Source organism: Rattus norvegicus, chromosome 14, assembly GCF_036323735.1.
Source record: "Rattus norvegicus strain BN/NHsdMcwi chromosome 14, GRCr8, whole genome shotgun sequence".
Lineage (NCBI taxonomy): Eukaryota > Metazoa > Chordata > Mammalia > Rodentia > Muridae > Rattus > Rattus norvegicus.
The window spans coordinates 83,666,720-83,685,170 of NC_086032.1; the positions used below are offsets into that span (position 1 = coordinate 83,666,720).

At 40.9% G+C, this 18,451-nt stretch overlaps 1 protein-coding gene across 27 annotated transcripts in view; it reads right to left on the minus strand.

Annotated features, from left to right (window-relative positions):
* The window catches only part of Mtmr3 (myotubularin related protein 3), a 120,509-nt gene extending 102,655 nt beyond the window's left edge, over positions 1–17,854 (minus strand). For 7 of the 27 annotated variants that reach the window (XM_063273220.1, XM_063273218.1, XM_063273213.1 and 4 more), the window contains exon 1: positions 17,593–17,821. The gene's annotated coding sequence lies outside the window, so the exon portion shown is untranslated. Of the gene's footprint in view, positions 1–7,838; positions 7,975–9,580; positions 9,637–16,317; positions 16,397–17,592 lie in introns of all 27 variants that reach the window. The other 20 variants (XM_063273207.1, XM_039092045.2, XM_008770301.4 and 17 more) reach the window with 12 other exon arrangements.
* Between the last annotated feature and the right edge of the window lie 597 nt (positions 17,855–18,451).

The window sequence follows — 18,451 nt, forward strand, 5'->3', positions numbered from 1 at the left end:
ACAAACTTTCTTCGTGATTATAAAAGTTTAGTTGTCCATAAAAACCAATTCTGGCTACAAAATCAAACTTAAAGATGGAATTGCAATCTCTGCAGTCCGCGCCGTCATCCGTAGTACTATCTATTCACGGTATTAGCAAGCTCACTCTCCAACCATTTTTACTCCTAAAATGTATCATAGGAACAGGCAAAGGACCTGGTCTTGCTTTGGTTTCCTCCAGTCTGTTTAATTAGGAGACGGAGCCTACCGTGTCTGCATGAACATGATACATGTGCTTACTTCTGAGCTAAGTATACTCCTTTAGCTCTAGAAAACTGATCTGCATTGAGCTTCTTGAGTTAACCCTTAGTCACCATAAGGCTATTCCTGTCCAAGCCCTAAAAAGGGAAAAGGCAATTCAGTCCCACAATGGCACTACCATAATGAACTCTCAATTTATTGCTCATCCTAAAATTATGTAAGATTGCTAGCAAAAAAAAATGTTAATCTATATATAATGGGGTAGTAGTGCCTACTGTGAAAGGTCCTTCCTATGTGTAGCATTACTCTCAGGAGGTACAAGGAAGAGCTCATCTTGATTTCTTGGCTGCTTTTTACTGATGTAATCACAGCATTAAGCTTTGAAATAGAATCCTGGGATAGGTCATTCCCTTCAGTGTCTACCATTGCTCCTTAGTGAGTCAGCTTCTGCACTATTGCCAGCATGCTTTCTGCTGGATTTAGCGTGAAAACATATTTTTGGAGAGTAGGGAGAGCAGGTAAAACAACACATTTCAAGGCTCCCTAAAATACTTATCAAGCAAGGGATACAGATACACATCAAAGCAAGCCACTCAAATGTTTGAATAACAATCAACTTTCCCCCATACACAAATAAAAAGTTTGAATTAAAAGAAAGAAATAAGTGATACATCGGGCAGAATTTTACAAGACTGCCTTGTATGAATGTGTCTAACTTTTTCATATGAGGCAAGAATATCACTTAAGTCTAGTCCCCATACTTTATAAGAGAATGCTATTAATCTTTTTTTAAAAAAGAAAGAAAAAACGGGGCTGGGGATTTAGCTCAGTGGTAGAGCGCTTACCTAGGAAGCGCAAGGCCCTGGGTTCGGTCCCCAGCTCCGAAAAAAAAGAACCAAAAAAAAAAAAAAAAAAAGAAAAGAAAAGAAAGAAAAAAACAATAATTCTTAGAGAAAGTTAAAAAAAAAAAAAAAAAAAAAAAAGAGCCAGGCTCAATGGTACACCCCTTGATCTCTGAGTTTGAGGCCAGCCTGGTCTACAAAGTGAGTTCCAGGACAGCAAGGACTACACAAAGAAACTCTGTCTCAAAATAACAACCACCAAAACAAACAAACAAACAAACAAACAAACAACCAGACTACAGTCTTGCTAGGCAGTGGTGGCATATGAGGCAGGTGAATCTGTAAGTTCAAAGCCAGTCAGGTCTAACAATTCCAGGACAGCCAGGGCTCCACAAAAAATCCTGTCTTGAAAAACATGGTCTTGCATGGTGGCACATATTTTAATTCCAGCACTCAGACAACAGAAGCGGGTATGTGGGCTGGAGAGATGGCTCAGCCTGATAAAGGCTAGGCTCACAACCAGAAGCAGGTATGTGAGTCTGTGAGTTCAAAGCCATCCTACTCTATGTAGATAGTTCTAGGACAGCAAGGACTGCAAAGAGAAATCCCATCTTGAAAAAGCAAAAAAATTATATATATATATATATAATATATAAAAGTTTATGCAGTTTTAGTAAAGTCTTCTTCACCAAAAACATGTAAAAGATGATTTAATATCTAAGATGAGTAAGCTGTACATATAAAATAAAAATAAATTCTAGACATTTTAGGATATATTATGTAATTAGGATATATTATGTAATTCAATTTAAGTAATAAGATCAAGAAGTAGATTTAAACAGCTTACATTAAGTTACTTAAAAGAACATCTTAAACTACTTTATGCAAAAAAGGGCCCAAGCACCACTCATAAACCCTCTAACGTACAAATATAACACTTGCTTAGCATGCTCAAGATCCTGAGTTCAACCCTCAACATAGTTATATAGTCAAGAAATATGGACACAGCTGAAACTGTAATAAAATGGATCTCCCTTTATTATACCGATATATCCTCCTGCATAAATCTTCCTCTGCTATTTATCCTCCTGGAATAAATTATCTATCACTTTTCAGTATTTTTGATTCTTGCATTTTCTTCTCTAATGCTCAGTGTTCCCTAGTTGAAAGAAGATGTTATCATTATCACTGTAATGATAATAGCATCACTACAAACAGCAAAAACATAGCCTTTACCACTGGCTAGCTTCCACAATAAACACTTGCTAAATCCTTACAGGAGTGTCATAATTCCCATTTCTAAAAAGAAAACAGAGAAGTTAAGGAAGTTGCCCTAAAAATCACAGGAAATTTTTACTGACAGACTTTGATAACCATCCTACTAAAAAATTCATCCTATTGACAATTTAAGAGCCACTAAAAACAAAATATGACTTTAACACTAAGACAGCCTATGTATCCATTAATAAGGATGCATGAATTAACTTCTTTAATTTTAAAAATTTCTGAGGCTGACAAGCTGGCTCAATGCATAAAGGTGCCTACTACCAAGCACAATGTTCTCTGCCTAGTACCGGTCCACAGGGTGAAACTGCGCTTACTCCCATCAGTTGTCCCCTGACCTCCAGGGGCATACAAAGGAACTCAAACGAACAACACAATAAAAATATAGTTAATTTTAAAACATTTTAGTAGTATTTTATGTGTATTTGACTGTGTTTATATCTGTGTTCCAAATGTGTCTGATGCTTTTGGAGTCCAAAGGACCGACTCTCCTCGAACGAGCTACAGATGATTGAGTGCCAGCACTGTATGGATGTGGAGAATCAAATCTGAGTCCTTTGCAAGAGCTCTGCAACCCCAATAAACTTTTTAAATAAAAGGAAAAAATTGATTTACAGTTAACAGTTTAAGAATACTCATATAAACAGGTTATTCTCATTTACTTTCTAAGTGGGTTTTTCTAGGAGTGAAGTTTGCTAAACAACTGACAATATTCTATGAAAATTACCAGCCTTTTCAGATTCTGTAGTAAAGTTACAAAAGGTCTAGTGTCCCAGCATGTTCAACCTTGTCCATGAACATGTCCCAGAGCAGTTATGAGTATGCCAATACGCTTATAGTTAATGTCACATCACATCAAAATGTTGGATCAGAGCCAGGCAGTGGTGGTACACAGCTTTAATCCCAGCACTCAGGACAGGAAACAGAGGCAGGTGAGAATCTTGAATTCAAGGCCAGCCTGATCTACGATGAATTCCAAGACAGCCAAGGCTACACAGAGAAACCCTGTCTTAAACAAACAAACAAACAAGCAAATAAACAAACAGGGGCTGGAGAGGTGGCTCAGCGGTTAACAGCACTGACTACTCTTCCAGAGGACCTGGGTTCAATTCCCAGCAACCACATGGTGGCTCACAACCACTAATCTGATGCCCTCTTCTGGTGTGTCTGAAACAGCTACAAAAGTACTCATATAAATAAAATAAATAAAACTTTAAAACAAACAAAAAGCTGGGTCAGCTAGACATTGTATTTGAGTGTACATGAATGTAGAGGGCAGAGATCAGGATCAAGGGTCTTCCTCAGTCACTCTCCACTTTATTTTCTGAGACAGGCTCTCTGACTGAACCCAGAACCCATGATTCCACTAGGCTTGCTGGACAGTGAAGTCCCTTGCCTTACCCAGCACTGGGATTAGACACGCAGCACACCTGTGTTTTTATGTGGGCGACAGGGTGCAAAATCGCATCTTCAGGCTTGCATACATTCTACCAAGCACTCTTCCAACCAAGACATCTCCTCAACTGCAGGCACCTTTTTTCTTCATCATAAAACAATAAATACATGAGCATACGTACATGTGTATACATAAGTAGCTTTCTAGAATCTTTATAATTATCAAAACCTGAAAACAATATAAATAAGCTAAGGGATAAACTGTGGCATATTCATACAACAAAATACTATTCTGAAGTAATAAAAACTGATTACTGATAACCAAAACAGGATGAATATCAAATTACACTACATCAAGTACAATATGCCAGTCTGTAACCTCTGCCCTTCAAAGGCAGAATAGAATCACTGCAAGTTTAAGGTCAGCCTAATACACATAGGAAGTTTCAGGACAGCCAGAACAACATATAGTGAGACACCAGCTCACAATTTAAAAAAACTGCATGCGGTGTGACCTATGCATAGAATTCTAAAATAGACAAAGCCAAAGAGAAAACAAACAGCAGAGACCAGATTAACCACACAAAGGACTGGAAAAAAATGCTTGAGATTATCAAACAAACTATTCTTCCTTGATCATAATAGCTTTTTTACACTATTATATAAAGTATATCTTAGTAAAGAATAATTTTAACCATAGATGTGATAGAATCTTAATTATTTCTAATAACAGAACAAGATAATGTGTGGGAGGGAACAAGAAACTTTTTTTCATTATATACTTTACCTAGAAGTCCAAAGAGTGTTTGTAAAATCCTTCAAGAGGCTGAGAGATGGCCCAGTGGTCAAGAGCCTTGCTGCTCTTCCAGACTCTTGGTTCTGAGCACTTACACGGCAGCTCACAGAGTCTGTAACTCCAACTGCAGAGAATCCAGACCCTCTCCTGACCTCTAAAGACACCAGGTACACATGTGGTACACAGACATACATACAGAGAACACACTCACTCATGTTAAAATAAACAAATAAAATGAAAAATCTTTCACACACATACGCTAGAGAGGAGGTTGGAGGACGACATGCAAAGTCAGCTCTCTCCTTCCGGAATGTGAGCTACAGAGACTGAACGCTGGCTGTCAGTCTAGGTGGTAAATGTTTTCACCCACTAAGCCATCTCACCAACCCCAACTCATTTTACTTTATTTAATATTGTATGTGTGTGGCATATGTGAATGCAGATTCATACATGCCACAGTTTACATGTAAAGGTCATTGGAAATTTTTTAGGTAGGAGTCAGCTTTCTTTCCATTCTAGGTCCCAAGGATCAAACTCAAGTCACCAGACTTGAATAGCAAGCCCTTTTATCTGCTGAGCCATCTCACAGGCTCTACAGTAGTAGTTCTCAACCTGTGAGTCCAGACCATAGAGGTCACATAGCAGATGTTTACATTATGATTCATAGCATTAACGAAATTACAGTTGTGAAGAACGACAAAACAATTTTATGGTTGGAGGTTACCATAACATGAGGAACTATGTTAAAGGGTCGCAGCATTAGGAAGGTTGGAAACCACTGTTTCACAGCCAATCTATAAATAACCAAACAGTTCTATTTTATAATCTCTTCCTACTGTTCGTCTAGGTAACTGCTCCACATTAAGATTCTATAAATGGTGAGGCGGTGGCTGTGGTGGCAGTGGTGGGGGGACATACTCAGGAGGCAGAGGCAGGTGGATCTCTGTGACCCCAGCAATGATGAGGCAAAGGCAGTAATACTTAGCTGCATTAAGTATTAGCTCCATTTTTTCTATCCCCTAAATATGTTCTTTTAAATTCAAGATCTTCCATACTAGGCTACCTTTCCTCCCGGTCCAAGTTCTCTGTAACCAAGCTCCTGAATATATCCTAGCCTCACTGTTAAATACATAAGGATCTCAGTTCAGTCCTTTACCAAAACTCCCTTTCCCTTTCAATTAGCACACTTCTATTTATTCTTGCAGGCTCAAATTCTATCAACTTCAAATTGCTGTCTTACCCACCATTCAGCTGATCAACAGATGTATACGTCCTATGAGGAGCTAACTAGCTAGCTTCTACGGGATTATCACTTCGCCATTTCTGAGTACAGTACAGGATCACTGTTTCCAATCTTTCCATAGCTCTAGGCAGATTACCACCCAACACCTCCTCCCTGACACTGCCTTTCATTTCAAAAGCCTAAAAGGACTCAGTACAGACAGAAGAAGAAAGTTCCAATATTTTAATGACTGGAGTCTAACAATTTGTGGACTATGCTTGAGAAGCTTATCTTTAACTCCACTTTCCTCTATTCTGTGCTGGTAAAACTACAACAGTTTTTAAATTAATTTTTCAAACCTACTCTTTTTCCTAACTATAAGGAAATATACTTGTTAGAGAAAACTAGTCAATTATAAAAGAACATAAAACAAAAAAAGTCATATTATCTCACCAGACAGCTATTAATCACTACTAACACTTCTACCCATAGTCTGTTCTTCTGTGTATAAGCATATTAACTAGTTTATCAAACCAGATTTTAAGTAACACAGAACAAGGGAGAGATCCTGTTTCTCTGAAAGATTCATTTTTTTTAGTGTTTTATGAATATATGTTTAAAGGAATGAAGAAAATGAGGCAGGTGAAGGGAATCAACCTTACTCCATTTCCTTCACTCCCACAACAAACTATGAAAAGGAGTTTAAGAACATTATACAAGACAAAGCACACTGCTTATATATTTAGTAAAGGGACTTTTAAGAGATTAATTTTTTTCAACCCTTGAACATACTTTGAGAGGTAAAGGGATAGCTGAAAGTTTGATCTACAACTACTGACCTTACAAAAATACCTTCTCTACACATTACATAAAACAATAATCTGGACTAGTAAAATAGTTCAGTGGGTAAAAGTGCTTTCCATGCAATCCTGGCTACCTGAGCTTGATCCAAGAAACTCAGGGTTCAACTCCCAAATCCTGGCCTCCACATGTATTCTGGTATATAGAAATACATGCTAATAATAAATAAAATCATAAATGATGTTTTCAAAAGAACAATTTAATTTATGTTCATGTGAGTAAGTGAGTATGTGCTGGTCAGGCATGATGATATATGGATATAATCCCAATACCTAGGAGGCTGAGGTAAGATCAGGCTGTGTAAGTCTAGCCTAAGTTCCATGAGATGTCTCAAAAAAGTTGACAATTTAATCAGCCTGTAAATACTTAAATTTATATAGCACCTAATGTCAAATCCTCTAAGTTACAACATCTCCAGTAACAGTGGTCTCAAATCCTTGTGGCATCTAAGACGCCCAAGAAGGATCTCTCTCTCTCTCTCTCTCTCTCTCTCTCTCTCTCTCTCTCTCTCTCTCTCTTAAAATAAGAGAGAGAGTGAGTTTCTCTGTGTAGCCCTGGCTGTCCTGGAACGTGTTCTGCAGATCGGACGGGCCTAGAACACAGAACTCAGGCCTGTCTCTGCCTCCTGGGCACTGGGATTAAAGGTGTGTGTCACTACTGCCCAGCAGAAAGAACCTTCCATAGCCAACTGCACGAGATTAAAAAAAAAAGATACCTGGTCTGTGTCCAAGGTACCTTACGAAGCAACCACCTTCAACATTAAGTATTTCATTCCTTTTAGTTGAAAAAAAGAAAACCATTCAAGCTGCTTAATTATAATCTCTTTTCACAATCTCTGAGGTTTTAATTGTCTTTCTTTGACAATGACCATACAAAACAAGAAGTAAGTTCCCTAAGATGGAGAAGAAGGGGAGACAATTTTTTTCTAACTCAAGAAAATGTTTCCTAACTTCCTAACTTATGGGTAAAGGGACACCAAGTCAAAAACAACTTCTGAAGCTTAAAAGTAGCCAACAGGAATGGAGGCACGTGCTTCTAACACTAGTGTTTAAGGGGTATAAGCAGGAGAACTGCGATCCAAGGCAGTGTGGGCTGCAGACTAAGACTGAAGCCAGTCTGAGAAACTTAGTGAGATCCTGCCTCAAAATAAAGAGCACCAAGTAGGCTGGGGGCTACGCCTCAGTGGGAGAGTGCTCACCTGGATAAGACCTTGGGCTCAGTTCCCAGGCCAAAAACAAGGAGGAGGAGCAGTCATCACAACTCGGTAAAGCATGTTTACAATGGTACAGACCAGGCCCTTCCAAATGGAGAGTCAAAACAGGTCACCAGGTACTCTGCAAGCAAAGGAAAGCAAACAGCAATCACACTTCTTTACTCAGTCTCCAAAAACCAAACTCGGTAAAAGAACAAGGATGCTTTACAGGAGAGCTGCTTTCACAAACTGTGGACTGCTCTATGTAGTCTCAGTTCTTTCGAGGAGAAGTAGACTCTACTGTTCCTTATCTTTTTGTCTTTTCTAATTCAATTAGTCAGCAATCACAAAAAGTATTAAGTTGATGACTGAGATGTACCTTATCCTTATTACAAATGACTCTCGAGAGCATGGGGCACTTTATAAAAATTATAATCCAACTAAACAGAATCATTCGATCTCTCATAACTGGAGAAATGCCCGATCAGAGGCAGAGAGGCAGAGAGGCAGGAGAGGCAGGAGAGGCAGGCAGAGAGGCAGAGAGGCAGAGAGGCAGAGAGGCAGAGAGGCAGAGAGGCAGAGAGGCAGAGAGGCAGAGAGGCAGAGAGGCAGAGAGGCAGAGAGGCAGAGAGGCAGAGAGGCAGAGAGGCAGAGAGGCAGAGAGGCAGAGAGGCAGAGAGGCAGAGAGGCAGAGAGGCAGAGAGGCAGAGAGGCAGAGAGGCAGAGAGGCAGAGAGGCAGAGAGGCAGGCAGAGAGGCAGGCAGAGAGGCAGGCAGAGAGGCAGGCAGAGAGGCAGGCAGAGAGGCAGGCAGAGAGGCAGACAGAGAGGCAGAGAGGCAGAGAGGCAGAGAGGCAGAGAGGCAGAGAGGCAGAGAGGCAGAGAGGCAGAGAGGCAGAGAGAGGCAGAGAGGCAGAGAGAGGCAGAGAGAGGCAGAGAGAGGCAGAGAGAGGCAGAGAGAGGCAGAGAGAGAGGCAGAGAGGCAGAGAGGCAGAGAGGCAGAGAGGCAGAGAGGCAGAGGCAGAGGCAGGTGGATCTCTGAGTTCCAGTCCAGACTACTCCTCATAGCCGTTCTTCCAGCCTAGTGAGTCACATGTCTCAAAAAAAAAAAAAAAAAAAAACAGAAAAAAACAATTTTTCCACCTTAGAAATCTTAAGCATTGACAGCCAGAGCAGAATACAATATACCTCAAGAGATGTCTCACTGGGTGAAAGAAAAACAGATTTAGGCTTCATTTGTAATTTTCATTCTTGTCTGTTTTTTGTCTTCCATATCATATACAAATACATAGTTTGCAAATTAAACACCAAGGTATTAAAAATTAGTGCTCAAACTTTTGCACTAATGGTGCAAGCAACCAAAAAAAAAAAAAAAAAAAAAAACCTCATCTCCAGAGATCTAAAGCACTGCTTTATTATTTAACTCATGTTTACCCCTCCACAGTTAAACTATAGAGGTTAAGTCTTGGTGCTGAAAAGAGAATAGAAAAACTAATCCACTTTAATGTCAGAGTTACAAGCTGTAATTGGTAAATTGCTAGTGTGAATGTATGGACATAGGTTTTAACATGTTGATGGGAAATTAAGACATCGATCCTATTAACATGATACCTTCAATATATCCAAATTTTAAAACACCTTTATTTCAAGGGATAGACTCTAAGCATTGTTCAAGGTTCTTGATCCAATAACCAGAAAAGCAAAAACAATAACAACAAAAAATACCCTACGACCTGAGAAGCAAACTTACAAGATTAAAAAAACAGCACAACTGCAGGAAAATGTCCACACCAGTTCATCATAGCACTATTTAAAAAAAAAAATTAAGGTAACATAAATTAACAAAAAATTGCTGTAAACTATGATTATAGAATATGATTACAGAATATTCTCCATCATGAGAATATAAATTTCACATGGAAAGCTTTTCTTGTAAGTATTCCAATTGATAACATATAACGAAAGAGTTAATAACTGTTAAATTCAAGCTGGATAGACCACCTCTACTTTTACGTATTCTCCTGGGATGATTCAACTGGTTTGACCGTGGGTTGGTTGCTTGGGCTTGGGAAGTGTTTTGCTGTAGGCTTTTTTTTTTTTTTTTTTTTTTTTTTTTTTGGTTCTTTTTTTTCCGGAGCTGGGGACCGAACCCAGGGCCTTGCGCTTCCTAGGTAAGCGCTCTACCACTGAGCTAAATCCCCAGCCCCACTGTAGGCTTTTTCTGACAGAATCGCCTGCAGCCCAGGCAGGCTCTAAAGTCACTATGTAGATAGTCAGCCTTAACTGGCCCTCTTGCATCCACCTCCCAAGTGCTGAGATTTCACGTGCACCACCACACCCCGCATAACTTGTGGGATTTTTACAGTGAACATCTACTCTAACATTCTGAATCAGAAATAAATTTACTTTAAAAGCAAACTATATGAGAAGAGATGTGAGGAGTGGGGGAGAAAGAGGGGAAAGGGGGGGAGGTAAATAATATATCTTCCATCCTATGAGGAATCTAAATGTAACATTATACATATTATCATACATATATGTGCATGTGTATATGTGCATATATATGATATATTCATATATATATATATATATATGAATGACATGAAATCAGAAGAGTAGGAAAAGGCCACCATAGGAAGCGTGGAGCAAAGGGCAATGGGCAAATGAATTTATATGCAAAGTATAATGTTATAAATGAATGAAATTATTTTTACACTAAGAAAAAGACATTTTTAACCCAGCAAGGTAGTTCAGCTGAAGAAGCTACTGCCAAGAGTGACACAACCTTAGTTGAATCTTTGAGACCAACAGGATAGATCTACTTCAACAAGTGGTCTCCTGACCTCTACATGCCCACCTACATACCTACACCTATACATGAACACACACACACACACACACACACACACACAATAAATTAAAATATAGTAAAAAAACATTTTTAAACCTAAAAAAAGCTACAAGGGAGCTAACAAGCTCAATAGATAAAGTACTTGCTACAGTCATGAGAACCTGAGTTCACTCTCCAAATCACATCTAACACGTTGTGTATTGGTGGCTCATGACTGTAACCCCAACGATGGGGAAGAGGCATAAACAGTAAACCTTTGGGGTTGGAAGGCCAGCTTCTGGTCAGCTTAGACAAATGCAGCTGCAGAGCACTGGTCCAAAGAGAGGCTCTGTCTCAGATTACAAGATGAGTAGTCCTTAAAGACTGGCACCGGGGCTGGGGATTTAGCTCAGTGGTAGAGCGCTTACCTAGGAAGTGCAAGGCCCTGGGTTCGGTCCCCAGCTCCGGAAAAAAAGAACCAAAAAAAAAAAAAAAAAAAAAAAAAAAAAAAAAGACTGGCACCAAATCTTAGCATCTAACTTCTGCTGAAATGCACATACACACACACATATATCTGCACATACATACACACATACACCTGCACATTCACACACACATACCTGCACACACACACACATATCTGCACATACACACATACATATACCTGCACATACATATACCTGCACATATATACACACATATACCTGCACATACATACACACATATACCTGCACATACATATACACATATACCTGCACATACATATACACATATACCTGCACATACATACACACATATACCTGCACATACACACACACATACACAAACACATACCTGCACATACACACACATATATACCTCCACATACATACACACATATACCTGCACATACATATACACATATACCCGCACATACACACACACACATACCCGCACATACACACACATACCCGCACATACACACACATATATACCTGCACATACGCACACACATATACCTGCACATACATACACACATATACCCACACATACATACACACATACCTGCACATACATACACACACATACCCACACATACATACACACACATACCCGCACATACACACACATATATACCTGCACATACGCACACACATATACCTGCACATACATACACACATATACCCGCACTTACGCACACACATATACCTGCACACACACACACATATACCTGCACAGACACACATACATATACCTGCACATACATACACACACATACACGTGCACATACACACACATATACCTGCACATACATACACACACATACCTGCACATACATACACACATACACCTGCACATACATACATGTACCTGCACACACACATATATCTGCACATACATACACACATATACCTGCACATACACACACACATACCTGCACACACACACACATATACCTGCACATACGCACACACATATACCTGCACATACGCACACACATATACCTGCACATACGCACACACATACACGTGCACATACACACACATATACCTGCACATACATACACACATATACCTGCACATACATACACACATATACCTGCACATACATACACACATATACCTGCACATACATACACACATATACCTGCACATACATACACACATATACCTGCACATACACACACACACATACCTGCACACACACACACATATACCTGCACATACGCACACACACATACCTGCACATACATACACACACATACCTGCACATACATACACACACATACCCGCACTTACGCACACACATATACCTGCACATACATACACACTTATACCTGCACATACACACACCTGCACATACACACTCATACCTACACATACATATACATATATACCTGCACATACATACACACATATACCTGCACATATGCACACATATACCTGCACATACATACACACATATACCTGCACATACACACACACACATACCTGCACACACACACACACATATACCTACACATACGCACACACATATACCTGCACATACGCACACACATACACGTGCACATACACACACATATACCTGCACATACATACACACACATACCTGCACATACATACACACATACACCTGCACATACATACATGTACCTGCACACACACACATATATCTGCACATACATACACACATATACCTGCACATACATACACACATACACCTGCACAAACACACACATATATACTTGCACATACATACACACATATACCTGCACATACGTACACACATACACCTGCACAAACACACACACACATACATACCTGCACATACACACACATATACCTGCACATGCACACACACATATACCTGCGCATATCGATGGAGCCCCAGAGCTGGTCTGGAGCTCACTATGTAGACCAGGTAGCCCTCGAACTCAGAAATCCTCATGCCTCTGCTTCCAGAGTGTTAGGATTAAAGGTGTATGCCACACCCAGTATAAACTTAGATAATAATAATAAACACAGTCCCCAATCAACAGTTTTACCATTAGCATGTATTGACATCCTTTTTAATGCTTTTTTTTTCCAGTAACCGCACTGACTTCATTACCCTGCAATATGCCACTTGCCATTTAGAAAACACAGTTCTGGGGCTGTAGAAATCGCAGAGGACCTGGTTTTGGTTCCCAGAAACCACATGGAGGCTCATAATCATCTATAACTCCAGCTCTAAGAGTTCTGACATCTCTCTGAACTCTGCAGGCTCCTGCACATGCACACATACATATGGTATACATACATACACTTAAATTTAAAAATGTTTTAAAAAAGAAACAAAAACACATTTCTAAAACTTTACATAGAACAAAGCTAAGCTCTTTGCTCTAACCACCTACCACCACAGCTCCAAAATACAGATCAAATACAGCTAAGTGTATTCTACTTGATCCTTATGGGCATTTGAATTGATGGGCTTTACTTCAGTTCCAGTTCCCAACCAGGATTCACCCTGCAAGATGAGATCCCCTCTGCTGGAACCCCTGCAACCCCATGACTATTTCAGTAACAGATACAAGTGCTGAAGGGTTTCTCCACTTCGGCTGCCTTCTCAGTGGCATCAGGAAATTCTGCATTTAACAATATGCTCCTGTTTACCTCTGCTCACTAGCCAACTCTATTTACTGGGGGATCGAGTGTGAGACAGGGTTACTCCATGTATCCCTGGCTGTCCTAGAACACATTGTGTAGACCAGGCTGTCCTTGAACTCAGAGATGCACCTGCCTCTGCCTCCTGAGTATTGGCATTAAAGGCATGAGTCACCACTGCCAAGCTAGACAATCTAATACTTTCATGAAAATTTTTTTAAAAAAGAATTCTAAGGCAACAGGATTCTATCATTACATTTTTAGCTTATTTTTCATGTGTCATTCCACCTGCTCTTCCCTCACAACCTATGAAATAAGTAGACACTGTTCTTCCTTTTAATAATGAGGGAATGTTATATGGCTTGCTAGAAACAAAAGGGCTAAGGAGTAGCACTAAGCGGACTCAAGACTCACTGAGCTATCCACTATTACACTAAAACAATTTTCATTTTTAGTGCAGGATACAAATATCAACTTTAAAAGGTTTTCTAGTTTCTTCATACAGTACAAAAATGAAAATGAAAGCACACCAGTATTAAGATCACAAAATTAAGATTAAAAATAGCAATGACATGTAGTAGTAGTAGTAGTAGTAGTAGTCTTGAATTACTGGGAACCCTAGTTCAATCCAATCTGGATGTGACCTCAGACTTAATTTTAAATCGGTTTCACTGATTATGAAATTACATAGACATTCACCATCAACAGTCAGGGAGATAGCGCAGGAGATAGAGGCACTCACAGCCAAACCTGCGACCTGAGTTCCACCCCCAGGACGCACATGGTGAATGGAGAGAATAACTCCTAAAAACAAATTTAAAATTACATAACTGGGAAATCCGTAAGAAGCCACTAAACATAAAGCGTGCACAAACTTCTTCCAAACATTCTTAGAATTGTATCTTCATACCAGATTATGAAGGGCCCTCTGTGAAACTTGACTTGATTTCAACATAAAGAGAATTACAACAGCATAAGTGTGCTGTTTCTGCAAACTTGCAACATGCACTCAATTTCCTGAGCGCTTTTGAGAAATGCATGAAATCCATAAGCTAAAAGCAAAACTCAAAACAGAATACTGTTTCTGAGATTTTGGGGCAAATTTGTAAGAGTTTTGTTTCTTTTTAATTTCTTTTTTTGTGTATGTGTGCATATGTGTGTCAATGAACACATGTGGAGGTCAACTTAAGAGTTTTGTTCTCTTGGGGCTGGGGATTTAGCTCAGTGGTAGAGCGCTTACCTAGGAAGCGCAAGGCCCTGGGTTCGGTCCCCAGCTCCGGAAAAAAAAGAACCAAAAAAAAAAAAAAAAAGAGTTTTGTTCTCTCCTTCCACTGCGTGGGTCCAGGGATCAAACTCAGGTTGTCAGGCCCTGCAGCATGTGTCTTTACCCAGTAAGCCATCGCTCCTGCTTCTGTTTTCGTTTTTTAAGACAGGATCTTACTATGAAGCTTTGGCTAATGTGGTACTTACTTAGGTGGCTGGCCCACAGTTCTCTCAAACTCTTGGCAATTTAGCCTGAGTTGTTTCTTTTAAATAAAAATTACACTTTCGGTTTGGGGATTTAGCTCAGTGGTAGAGCGCTTGCCTAGCAAGCTCAAGGCCCTGGGTTTGGTCCCCAGCTCCGGAATAAAAAAATATATATATATATTACACTTTCCTTTATTTAAAAAGAATAATTAAAATGTGTAAAAACTTGGCCTCAGTATGAGGTCTAAATTAGGTAGATGAGGAAACTCAAGTTCAGAGAAGTAATATCCCAACAGCCAATAATGCCACAAACGATCCAGATCTATCCACCAGCACAGAATGTCCCATCAGTCTATACCACCTCTAAAGTCAATAAAAAGTGTGAAACCTAAAGTTGTAAATACTTCACAATCTATAGAAAACAGAATCTCTTACAGAAAAGTCCAAGTTTCAAAGAATGAAATGTAAGCCATCAAGAAATTCTTAATAACTAACACTAGTGTTTCTCATACTAATACTATTCATTTGCTAAAAAATATCTGGAAAGAAAATTCTGCTGAGAACTATGATAAGTAGTGGAATATCAGGAGACTGAACAAGACAAGGTTTCTGGTCTTAGAGAACAACTGGATGGGCCTCTCTATGATATGTCAGAATATATAATCCTATGCAACTGTTGTAATACTTTCGTTTGCTTCTTCCAAAATTCTAGTACTCAACACACCTTTGAAATATGAATCCATCTCTTGATAACTCAGAATTCCAATTACCACAGAAAGTATAAACTAGGACTTAAACTGACTTTACCATACCTCACAGCCCGAAGCAAATTACAAGAACTTTTAACAACTACAGTACACCTTCCAGGTTCACAACCCGGTCTCAAATGACTGTAACACACCCTGCTACCCTCCACTTTACTGGAAACCTGAGTCAGACGGCTTAGAAATAAATACAATGTTGGCATGTTAGAAGGCACCTTTAGGACCCCTCTGTGGGCTAGAAGCAGACTTCATGCCTCCCTTTATTTTTCCCTCTATGTCTTTGGTGTATCTCTGGACATACCTTCAGTTAAACAACATTTAAGTTGATAAAATGTATTCTAATGCCTTCTGAACAGATTCATCATGCTGCTCACAGTTACCTAAAATGTAAAGATGGTAGGGGTAAAATACGTCTTCATAGGCAATCACTCTAACCTTCTAGAAGCTTCCAAACTTAGTTTAATAACATACTGCATAGCGTTTACTCGAAACGGTGTCATTCTGTAAACTCTTCTACGCACTCAAGTCATGGAAAAGAAGTCTTTCACTGGCCACCAACGCATGTTATTTGGTTTCCAAGTAAAAACACAGAAACATTGCAGAATCTCAAAGGAGGACTCCTTCACATCCCCACAAACAAAATCATCTTGATAAAGAACCATTCAATCGTAACCTCTGACGACTCACGGTTCACATGAGAAACGAAGCTGAGCCCCCACTACAAGAGCATATGCACTTTTCATACAAAAAAAACAAAAAAACAAAACAAAACAAAAACAAAAAAACAAAAACCAAAAAGCAAAAAACCCTAAATGTCAAAAAGCCAAGTAGATGTCAAGATAATAAGAAGCGTAAAAATGTAAACTTCATTCTGACGACGACTGAACATTAATATCTAACAAACCTGTGTGTTAATTCCCCAGGTGAGATGATCAGACTCCAGGTGGCCTAATAGAGTGCTCAAACTCTACTTCAAATTTTTGCAGTAAGTTTTCTGGCCCCAACATCATCTTGGGTCATGAAACGCAATACATCCAGTACAATTTCAACCCAAGAAATAACACTAATCTTTTGCAGAGCTACTTGAGCAGTGCTCCCTGAGCTCCTTCAACCACCCCTGGACCTTCGTTCCCCTTCAAGTACTACCAGGTCAGGAAGATGCCCTGCTGCAGTTAGGCTGAGGCCCGCACTGCTAGCCCGCGGTTTCCAACAGCACGACCTCCGGCCACTCGCCACTAAGGACTCCCAAAGTCTCGGCCAGGGCCTCAGGCCACACGCTCACCTCCCGGAGGCCCGGGAGCGTTTTCCAGGGCGCCCGAGCGGTAGCTCCCAACACTCGGGAGTGCTGCCCACCGCCAGGTTCCGGATGGCCGCCGAGCTCGGCGACCCCGCCTCCCCCGACTCGCCCGGCCGGGCCTCAGTGCTCCATTCCGAGAGCTTGCCCCGGGAGGCCGCGGCCACCCCAGCCCTCGGCCCGCCACCGCCTCCCCAGCCGGTGACAGCCGCCGCACCCGGCCCAGGCCCGCCCCTCCTCCAGCACCTCCTCGCCACCGGAGCCGGAGGGTGGGCTTCTTACCGGGAGGCAGGACATGGCGAGGCCCGCCACCGCACGGCCTCCTCCGCCACCCCAGGAGGCTGCCAGCCAGGGTCGGCGGGGGGCAGCGCCTGGGCCGCTGGAGCGTCTCCACCGGCTGCTCCGCCGCCACCGCTGCCGCCGCCGCCTTCTCACAACCACAACAACATGGCGGCAGCGGCCACACAGAGCGCGCTCCCGAGACCGATCGGAGCTGAGAGCGGGGACGCGCGCGCACGCCCCGGCGCGCTGTCCGCGGTCGGGGGAGGTGGGGCGGAGTGGGCTGGCCGTCACGGGATGGATGGGGGCGGGGCCTGGCGCGTTGGTCACGCCCCAGGATGTGGGCGGGGCTGCAGGTCCCCGGAATGTGGCTGCAGAGAGGCAAGAGAGGAGAGACAGACTAAGGAAAGAATAGAAAAATGAGAAATGATTAGATAAACCGTTAAAAATTAAGAAAAAGAAAAACAAGTATTAGAAAGATTCTCAGGAGGCTTCTTTTCCAACTGAATGGACCAAGATAGCATCAGCTTACTCTACTATTAAAACTTAGAACAGTAGTAATATTATTTCTCCAGCAAGTATAGTGAATATAAAACTAACTTAATACGGTGCATGTAAATATAGTGTGCTATATTATCCGAGAATACAAGTTCAAACTGCCTCAACCTCAGCTCCAAATAAAAAAATCTCAGTGCTCAAAGAAAAGCAAGGGGGGGGGGACCTACTTAACACTGGCCTCCAGAAGAAATAATCTAAAACCTTATCTTAGGTCAGCAGTTCTCAACCTGGGGGTCTCAGATATCCTGCATATCTGGTATTTACATTACAATTCATAGCAGTAGCAAAATTACAGTTACGAAGT